Source organism: Uloborus diversus, chromosome 3 (genome assembly GCF_026930045.1).
Source record: "Uloborus diversus isolate 005 chromosome 3, Udiv.v.3.1, whole genome shotgun sequence".
NCBI lineage: Eukaryota > Metazoa > Arthropoda > Arachnida > Araneae > Uloboridae > Uloborus > Uloborus diversus.
Window position 1 is genome coordinate 157,191,720 of NC_072733.1, and position 10,076 is coordinate 157,201,795.

At 29.4% G+C, this 10,076-nt stretch overlaps 1 long non-coding RNA gene across 2 annotated transcripts; it reads right to left on the reverse strand.

Annotated features, from left to right (window-relative positions):
- Window positions 1-252: 252 nt before the first annotated feature.
- On the reverse strand, window positions 253-7,674 carry LOC129219206 (uncharacterized). 2 transcript variants are annotated; one of them, XR_008580378.1, is made up of 4 exons: window positions 7,541-7,674; window positions 5,084-5,243; window positions 2,822-2,859; window positions 253-387 (listed from the first exon to the last, which is right to left on the reverse strand). It is a non-coding gene; the product is annotated as an uncharacterized LOC129219206 (long non-coding RNA). The 2 variants fall into 2 exon arrangements; XR_008580379.1 differs by lacking the exon at window positions 7,541-7,674 and adding an exon at window positions 7,379-7,488.
- Window positions 7,675-10,076: the final 2,402 nt, after the last annotated feature.

Genomic DNA, 10,076 nt, shown 5'->3' on the forward strand with positions numbered 1-10,076 from the left:
ATTTAGAGTATGTTTTTACAAGCAGAAAATTGAACGGATGAAATAAATAAGGAGCGAAAGCTGTTTGAAACGCAAAGAGAAAAAAACATTTTCCCCCCTGCATTAAATAAACACAAGACAGCTTCAAGGTTCTACTATGAATAGAACATATGAAATGAGCTGGAATACCATTAGAAGCATAAATCTTGACCATCTAGAAATTGTTTACCCATATTTCTACTCGTGCTAAAACCACAAAACAGATCGTTTTGTCTGGAATATTATTTTATTGATCCATAAATCAGATTCATTGGTTTTACAAATAAGCTATTGTGAGATGCGGGTCATTTTCTCTGTGTTCTCGTCTGTAATGTGCAGCCTGTTGACAAAGTTATTTATTGTAGGACTCTGAAAGAAACAAAAAATGCAGTCAGACTTTCTTTTATGTTGATAACATTTCGTTCACTAAAATAATTATGAGAGAGGATTGTTTACAAGTAACCTTGTGCGTAAAAGAATGCTTTTAAACTTTTCAGATGTCTCTTTTCAGTAATTCGGAAATGTAAATAGTTTGCATAGTATTTTGAAGCCAACTAATTATATGCATATTTTGAAATGCGTAGAATTGAAGAAAATAAAAATAATAATAACTTTTATACTGTAAATAAAATATTTCATAGAATAAAATAAACAACTAACGCAAAGAAGCGAAGCACTTTTCATTACCTTCTTTTTTGGACAGTGTTTCAATTAAAAATTCAGTTTCACAAACGTATACGTTCAAAACGAGTACAAAACGTTTTAATTATTGGAAGTAGTAGCTAATTAGTGCCTTTTCTTCCATGCGAAAAATTGCAAATCATGTAATGCATTTAAAGAAAACGCAAAAATACTAAATATATTAAGTTTTTACTAATTTTTTAAAGCGAACAAATTTCAATATTTTATTTTTACTAACTGCAATTTTTATCTTTAATATTACTATGTTATTAAAAGAATTGACAAACCTGGAGAAAAGAAGCCCTTTTTGTGACTTTCTTTTATGAAGAACATTAATGAGTAAAAAACTTTTTCATTATATTATACCGTCAAGTACTGCCTTTTCTTTTTTTCCCGAAAAACTACAAATTGTGAAATTACTTTGTAGAAAACATTAACCACTGAAAAGTTAAAAGTTTTTATTATATTTTTTTCCAAAAAATAATAATAATAATAATTTTTTATTTTTAATTCAAAGTAAAGCAGTTTTTTAAAGTGTATTTTGAAAAGAAGGATGACAAATGCAAAGAACAAGCTTGAAAGCGGAAACAAATTATCTGCATAAATTTATAATAAGGAGTAAGTTTATGTTTAGAGATTGCGATAATTGAAGAAGTTTTGAAATAATGCGATTAATTTACACTAAAAATAGACAACATTAGTTTTCAAATCAGCTTTTCGAGTTAAATTCATTGATCGATGAATTGCTCATACTTGTTTTCCTTTTATTTGTTTTCAACTATATTATAGAAAATTACAATACTTATGTTTTGTCATTTATCTCCATTTGTGTTTTTTTTTTTCAAACAGAATGATAGTTTTCGTTAATTACCTTAAGAAGTTTATTGAAAATGCAAATTAAGCAAAGTAAAATTTTCTAATCAGTTAAAATATTGCCCGATGGAACTGGTCCCTTAGATTTAACGAAGTTAACTGCAAACCTCCAGCTATCTTATTTCGTCATTGTTAAAAAGTATCTCTCATAATGAAAAGTGACATCTCGTTCTTTCACATCTTGTTATTCGGATGCATCGCTTTTCTTGTGCTTGCGTCTCCAAAGTAGAGAAAAAATATAACATATACCAAACAATTGTGTTTAACTTCTTGAGCACCTTACAAATAAATAAATAAATAAATAAATAAAAAAGAAAAGAAGAAAAAAAGGGGGAATTAAACCCCTGCCTCTTAAAGTTTGAAAGCACGTTAAAGATTTTCGGTTCTTAATTTTAAGTATGCAGCAAGTTCTAAGCAGCACAAGATAACAAGCGACTTAGTATTTTCTTTAATTTAAAATAAATAAATGAATAAATATAGCTTATCAAAAGTACCAATAGGATAATACACATTTTTTGCTGACACTTTTTCTTAAAAAAAAATTTCCTATCTTTAAATTTTGGAAACAAACACATGGGATTTACGTGTACATTACCTCCTTTATAACATCGATTACATTATGTTTTCAGATAGTATATCGTTTTTGTAATAGGCAAGTGCGATATAACAAGTGCCTACTGTATTTCTGTATTCTAGTCTTCGTATTTTTTCTCTATCCAGCTTATTTCGTTTTATATCTACTGAAAATATATACGATACACAGGCAAGTACATAAGTAAATGAGCATTTTCTACTATACAGTGTTTTTTCCCATGTTTTGAGATAACCATAGTATATGTTATTGACGAAGCATTTTAACCTAAGCTAATAAGAGTTGGAATATGCAGTTATATTATTGCAAGTAGGTCAATGAATAGAGAAGAAGTTTGCATTTCCAAACCAATTTTTTACAGTACGTTTGATACGTTTGCACATAACTGCTTAAAGATTACATTTTGATACATAAGCATTATTTTTAACGTTTAATCTTATTTGTAAACTTAGGAACACAATTTCAAATAAATGTTCATGTTTTGGTATTTCTTTCCTCATTTTCAAACTTATGAAAAATTAAATAAATTATCTGACGCTTGCATTTTAAGTGGTACTAGACAAGCATAAGGAAGACAGAATAAAACAGTAATAAATGTACAATGTATTGTTATAGATAAAGTCGTAAGGAGAAACAATCAAGGAAAAAACTCCTTACACTTTGTGTTAATCCTATTCTGGAAATTGTACGCTTCCCTGCAAAAAATAGAAAAAATCATTAACACTGCAAGGACATTTTTAATGATAAACCAACACATTGCTAAATTTAGTACATTTCCAAATTAAAATGTTTACAAAAAGCTGTACCGATTCCTTTTTGAAATTTTATCTAAAAAAATCTTGCATTGTAAAGCAACAAAATTGGGCCCTCACTCCAAAAAAAAAAAAAAAAGTAACTAAGAACATGAGCTTAACGAAAGTTGCCAGAAATAATTTTGGAATAAATCTGTGAAACATCGCAGAAAATTGACTTTCAAATTAACAACTCCACTAATTAAAGTAGTATTAAGGAGAGACCGGGGTATCTAAGTTTCTCGTGAAATTTTGAATATATCGATACTTGGTTCGACCCTCAATTCTCTGTCGTTCTCGAGGAGTAGTATTAATGACATAGATAGACACGTAAGGTACGGTGGAATTTTAATATTGAAAACTCGCCTCCTGCAGCGGGTTGGTGTACACTTCCGTTCTCCGAAACACACCTCCATTAGCGGTGGTGCTTTCCAGCTACGTTGTTAAAACCGGTTTCGCGTTGGCGAAAGGGTAACCTTAAACTTCTACTGTAATGTTTACTCTCTGGTTAGATGTTGCTTTATAGTTATAATATAACGTATAATTTCCCTATATTTAATAACAGAACCATTAAATTGTTTAATTTTAAGCTAAATATCTTTTTCTCAGCTACCAAAATCATTTTTGGATTGTTTGCGTTTTGAATTTCGTTGTTATGTGTACAAATTTAAACAGTTGACTTAGCTACATGTTATTTTATATCACTACGATTAATGCAGTATCCGCTTAACATACAACGAGTATTTTTACCTTTCATTAACAATATTCTCACACAAAAATGAAACTAAACTGAACTTGAGGATTATGTACACGCTCATGACTACTTCGTATCATGTCCCCTCACGATTTTTAAGTTTTACATTATGAACTCGACTATGAAAATATCACATGAGAATTACATCTCTTCTTCATTCCTCAGGTTTAACACCTGAAGATTGTTAATGACGTCATTTAAAAATTAAAGTCAACTGCTTCAGTAATACAACCAACTAAGATCCCAATTCAGTCATAATAAAGGAAATTTAATTGAATGAAACACCAGTTATGAATGAAGTTTTAGTTTGTACTCTAGAATTCAACGAATCAATGAAAAACACCTAAAGTTTGTAATAAAAAAAAGAGGATTTTCTAGTATCATACTACTTCAGTTTCGCTACTGAAAGTATTAATTAACTAAATTTAGCAAATAGAAAGCGAATTAACTAAAGTTAAATATAAATGTGGGCACTAATTAATTGTTTCCCTAAAACTTCCCTTTGAATGTGAAGAAAAATATCACAGGACAATCTGAAGAAACATCTCTTGATAACATAACTATCATGAAGTGTTATCAAGAAAATACCTCACATCAGAATAGTAATTCCAATATCATGAAAAAGACATTAACTATCAATTACCTTTTGTTTTTAGCGTTATAGGATATATTTGCTGGGAAAAACCGTTCATTTACAGAACACTTAATTGCAATGCTCAACTGAAATACTTTGACAAAATGCCTTTTATACCTCTACTTTTCACACCATGACGTTTAGTATATCGTCGCCTCAGAGCAACAGTAAGACATCTAATCACAGAAATAACACTAAGATGTTACTGTTGCTCCTACCTACTGTTGCTCTGAGGCGACGATATGTTCGTTGATTGAAACAAATTCTTTTACAAAAATGATTTAAAAAATTACAAAAACTGAATAATATTTTCACACTTGCATTTCAATCGTGCTCAAAAATATGTTACGATCATATAGTTAATGTTATTTTTGTTTTGTTATTTTAAGAGAATAACTCTCATTTTGCTGAATGATGATGTTAAATGCATTTAAGGCTTTCTGATACAGAGAAGTGATCTCTTAAATTTTAAAATTGTTCTTGAAAAGTAAAGTCAGTCAAACATCATTGAAATCAGTTGATGTTCTTTAGAAGTTCTCAAAAACTACTGATGCTGCAAAAATTGAAATTACTTATACAAATTGAAATTGTTTATGTTATCTGAATTTAAGTTTTTCCTATTTGATTTGTTGTGTCTCATATTATTTTCGCCCATTATCTATTTTATTAAAATCTTACATAGTGAACGCTGAGCAGTTTATTATTAAGAAAATTACAAACATTATTTATGTTATACATACCTGCACTTCATCAGGGTCAGTGCATAAGAAAGTGCACAAAGTTTCACAGTAGTCTTTCGTGTTGCATACTTTCCTGCAGACCCAATTGCAAAGGCCAGCTTCAGAAGCTGCCACAAAAATGGCCAGAACAAGAAGAATGCAAAGAACGTTCCTCATTTTTCTAAAAAAAAAAAGGCAGTAACATTTTTATTCACACAGAAAAAAAATAATTGGATTGTTTCTGATTGATTTTGAATTAAATTTATAAGTTATTTTGAAGCAAAGGAAAAAATCATAAATGTTGACGGTAAAAAAAAAAAAAAAAATGCGGAATTTATTCTCAGATTAATACGTAGACGTGTTGCTTTTATACTATGATAATGAAGTAGATTTAAAAGAAAACTTGAACATTGAAATATTAAGATTATTTACTCGCAGATATATAACAAAAATTATGGAAATGAAACGTTTCATTGTCTGAAAATATAAGTTATTTAAAATTTTTATGCCTGACGAAGGTGAAATGTTCCCGTAATAACTCATGATCATCTATTTCTTACCCTATAACAAATTCTAGAATGACTTATTGACCAACAAATTGATTTAGAGTTCTTAAAATATGTTTATAGTTATCTATTTTATTATAATTTTACAGTGCATTGTCTGAAAATATTAATGATTTAAAATTTTTATGCCCGACGAAAGTGAATTATTCCCATCATAACTTATGATCATCTATTTCTTACCTTATGAAAAGTTCTAGAAGGATTTATGGACCATCATATTGAATTAGAGTTCTTAAATAATGTTTATAATAGTATAACAAACAATGTTTTCTCTCATTGAAAAGGTAATATCAAAATAATTGCGAATTCAATTCAATCGATTGAAGAAAAAAAAATTGTGCTACATTTATGCTTAATGTACGCTTTTCTTTCTATTGAGATTTTTGAGAAAATGACTTTTGTAAAATTCAAAATAAAAGGGTTTAACTATAGGTATCTCAAAAAAATTTCAATTGAGAACCCTTAGTTCATTAGAGAAATCGTTAAATTTTCAAAAGAAAAATGGTTTCGTGGCCTTTTTCAAATTTTTTAAAAAGATGTTTCAGAATGAGTAAGTAGGTAAAAAAATTTATTTTTGGTATACGTTTCAATGTTCTAAGTTCTTTAAAAAATTATATATTTATTGGCCTAAATTCTTAACATCGAAAAAAAAGAAAAAAGGAAAAACAAACAGAAAAAATATTTTGATCATTAGCAGTGTTCTTGTCGGTATAGCATAGTGCGCGTTTTTCATTAACCAATCATTACAATATACATAATATATTCTAAACCGATAACGTTTTTGATACGATAGAAATTATTCAATGCGAAAATATTTGATCATACTGTTGATCCACCGAACCTGCTTGTAATTGGAATATTTTATGGAGAGAATAACTTAATCTCAGTTCTCCCTCAATATTGTCCAATATCTGAACGCTGAAAGTGTAGTATTTAGGGGACATAAAACTAGTTGTTGACAAGAGTCAATTAATCGAAGTTGATTAAGTACAAGCTTTTTGTTTAAATTTGAGTCCTACATTAAAATGAAAATGAATTAACTAATATATCATGGGCGAGGATTATTTTTAACGATATAGATTATGATATAGAAAGTGTTTGAAAGTGGTTACACTGTTGCTAAGAATCGATTTAACATGCTGATAAACTGTTTTGCAATATTAAGATTTATTAAACTTCTGTAATGAACTAATCACATAAGTAAGAGCTTCCAAAGCTTAGCATAACATGAGGAAAGCTATTTTTAATACCCTATTAGATATCTGATTTCACTAAAAAAATATTGAATAAAATTAGGATGTTAGATGTATTAATATTTTTAAACAGTTCCTTACTACAAGTTTATAACTTATGTTGTTGCTTCTTTTAAATAACTTTTGCAACTGCGTTGTGTACCATAACAAGCTTCAGCAGTTCTTAAAAAATCATACTCTGGCTACAACATTTATAAAGATGCAACATTAGATGTAACATGCTTCACATTTTTGTGTTTGGTCTTTTAAGTTCAGTGTTTACGAAAACTATTTTCACTAGCGAGTTCTAATAATTGATATCACAAGACTTATCTAAATATTCCAGTTGCAAATCAGTACACAGACTATTGTTTGTATATTGTTGGCAAGTCTATATGTTGTTGGCAAGACTAGTCCAATTCTCAAGAGAAAAATAATTACATGAATACGTATACAATTTGCTTACAAAATTATTAGCAGAAGAGATTATTAAGTAGTTCTGGAAATACTTTCCTTACTTCTGAAAGCCCCCCTTCCTGTAGATTGGTTTTGATAAAAAGAATAAAGTTGAAAAGTTCCGAGCAAAGCCAATGAAATTAATTAAACGCAACTCCTTTAAGCTGCTAAACAAATGACTCTGTGGACATTATTGAAAATAAAATGCATATTAAACAACTTACCTGTTTGCTTTATGAGACTGTTGTTTTACAGCGCACAATTTATAAAATGCTTCATTATCAATAAATTGCTTATCATTGCCGATTAACAAAGATCATGTCTCGAATAACAGATGACGAGTCCCATGGAAGTGAGGTCTTTGACGATTCAAAGTGTAAACTCGAGAATTATCAGTTCCGAAACTAATACTCCCCGTGGCAAACAATAGCTTTTTAATGCTTTGCCACCTGCAAAGAGTACAAGTAAATATGTAAAAGTGATCGTATAAGTGTTCATAGTCATATCTGGAGCAAGATCATTTTAAAGTGGGAATGTTAAAGAATAATTCTTATCATATTTAAATACATCTGATATTACATAAACGTGAAGGGTAAATGATTCTTTAATAATTTTGCTTGTGAGCAATAATTATGACAATAATACTTAATAACCTTTTGACACTACTTATTATTGGGAAAAAGAAAAAAAAAGGGGGGGGGAGGATGGGGAAGCAATGAAAGAGAGAACAGATGTTTACTCTCCATTGTACGACGTTTCTGATTATGAACGCTCTATGGCGTTTTGTATGCAAATAACAGCGATAAGTATTATGTGAAAATATTGATAGTTAGCATTTCTATACTAAACTTTATTGTTCAGATTTGAATAAAAATGTACTGATGAGCTTATTGATAAAAAGTCAAGCATTTGTTTACAAGCCCGATTTAATCTCGTTATCAAAGAAGAATGAACTTTTACCGTAGATAATTAAATTGCACACTTTTGACTTGATTATAAGGTGAAAAAGAGTCGCAAGAAATCAATTCCGAAAATAATGTTTTTATTAGTTTCTAACAAAGCACCGTAAAATAATGAATTACAAAAGCTAGCATAGTTCCATTGATTTTTTTCTAATTTGACTTCTAAAGCTACAAATGCTTTTCAAAAGACTTGCACTTCAACTACTCTTTTTTTCTACATAATTGGGAGATCTTCAAGAGAACGATAAATAGTGCTAACTTGTATATTCTTCCATTAACTAACCGTAACAAATTGTTATAGTTAAACATCAATAGTAAAAGCAACCAATATCTTCATATTTTAAGGGTCTAACCGTTCATTTTTATTATAACTCAAAGCTATGGGGTACAATTAACAAGCGTCAAATGAAACTGTGTAACTTCTTACATGGAGTTAATTTTGGTAAGAACTAACTCCAAGTAGGGTGATTCGCCAGTGGTTGACCACCTACCAGTAGTTGACCACTCGAGCACTAATATGTACAAAATAAGCAGAATTAAGTAGATATGTTTAATCTAAATCTTGTTGGAACTAATTAATAGCATCACATGAAGTATTCTCTTGTAATTTATAGTTTAATTTATAGTTGTAACTAAGGTTTTGAATTAGGACGGTACAATCATAAAGACATATAAAAAAATTTCAAGAAAATCACTTTTCTTACTAGTGAGAATTGTCATGAGATAAAATGTTTCATCGTATTTCTCGAGGGTAAATTTAATTCTTTAGGTTCATTTACTGATACACGCTGATCATCAATGTTTGTACTAAGTAAATAAAAAAATGCATTAATTTGCTAATCATTTATGCTGGGATTGAGGGGTGGTCAACTACTGGTCGTCTAAAAGGCTATTAATGCCAGTAGTTGACCAGAATGGTCAAGTAATGAACTTATGTTGGTTTTAAAGCTTTTTTCTCGAAACCAAAGTGATTACCAACATTTTTTTTAGCTTAAGATAAACTATAATGCTACTTTTGTCCAGAAAAAAGTATTTTTGCAAGTAATTCATTAGTATGGTAAATTAATAAATGATCTAGGTGAACAACTAAATAAACGCAGATAATCGACATATCTCTGTAACATATGACTAGTTTTTTTTCAGTAAAGGCATTAATTTTAGTAAAGAAAACTATCAGGGTCATCCAGAGGGTATGTCAGCGAGTTTAAAAACAAGGGTCTGGCATATGGAGAAGCTCGTCTCGGAACCGCATTGGAAAAATGTAGATTGGAGAGTGTACGGTTATAGGCTTGGTGCTAAAACTGACATGCTGACCAACTGTATTAATATTGGTGAATTCCAGGAAAAAGGTGACATGACACTTGAATTTTAAAAATTAATATTCTGTCACTTGCCATATACCACTCTCTTCAGAAAAAAATGAATTTCTTAAATCTTAACCTGTTTTTTCTCATTAGTTTGATGACTTTCAGAAAATCAAGTGCAAAATTAAGTTTTCTCTTTGTGTTTTTACATAGCAAAAAATCTCTTTTTTTTTACATACTGTAATTTCATTATACTTGTTATCAGCATATAATATTTAGGTTAACTTTTATCTTTTGAATGTCTAGTTAAACTTTTCGGTACGTAATTTAAAATTTCTTTTTTTTTTTTTCAACCATGAAATAGGTTCATTACTAAGTAGACAGTTGATGTCCTTCCGTTACCGAAACACTACATCTCAGTTAGTTCACCAAAAACCTATTGGGTATAGAAATTAATGTTTTTTTTATGCAAAGCAGAATTGTATTCCTTGTCA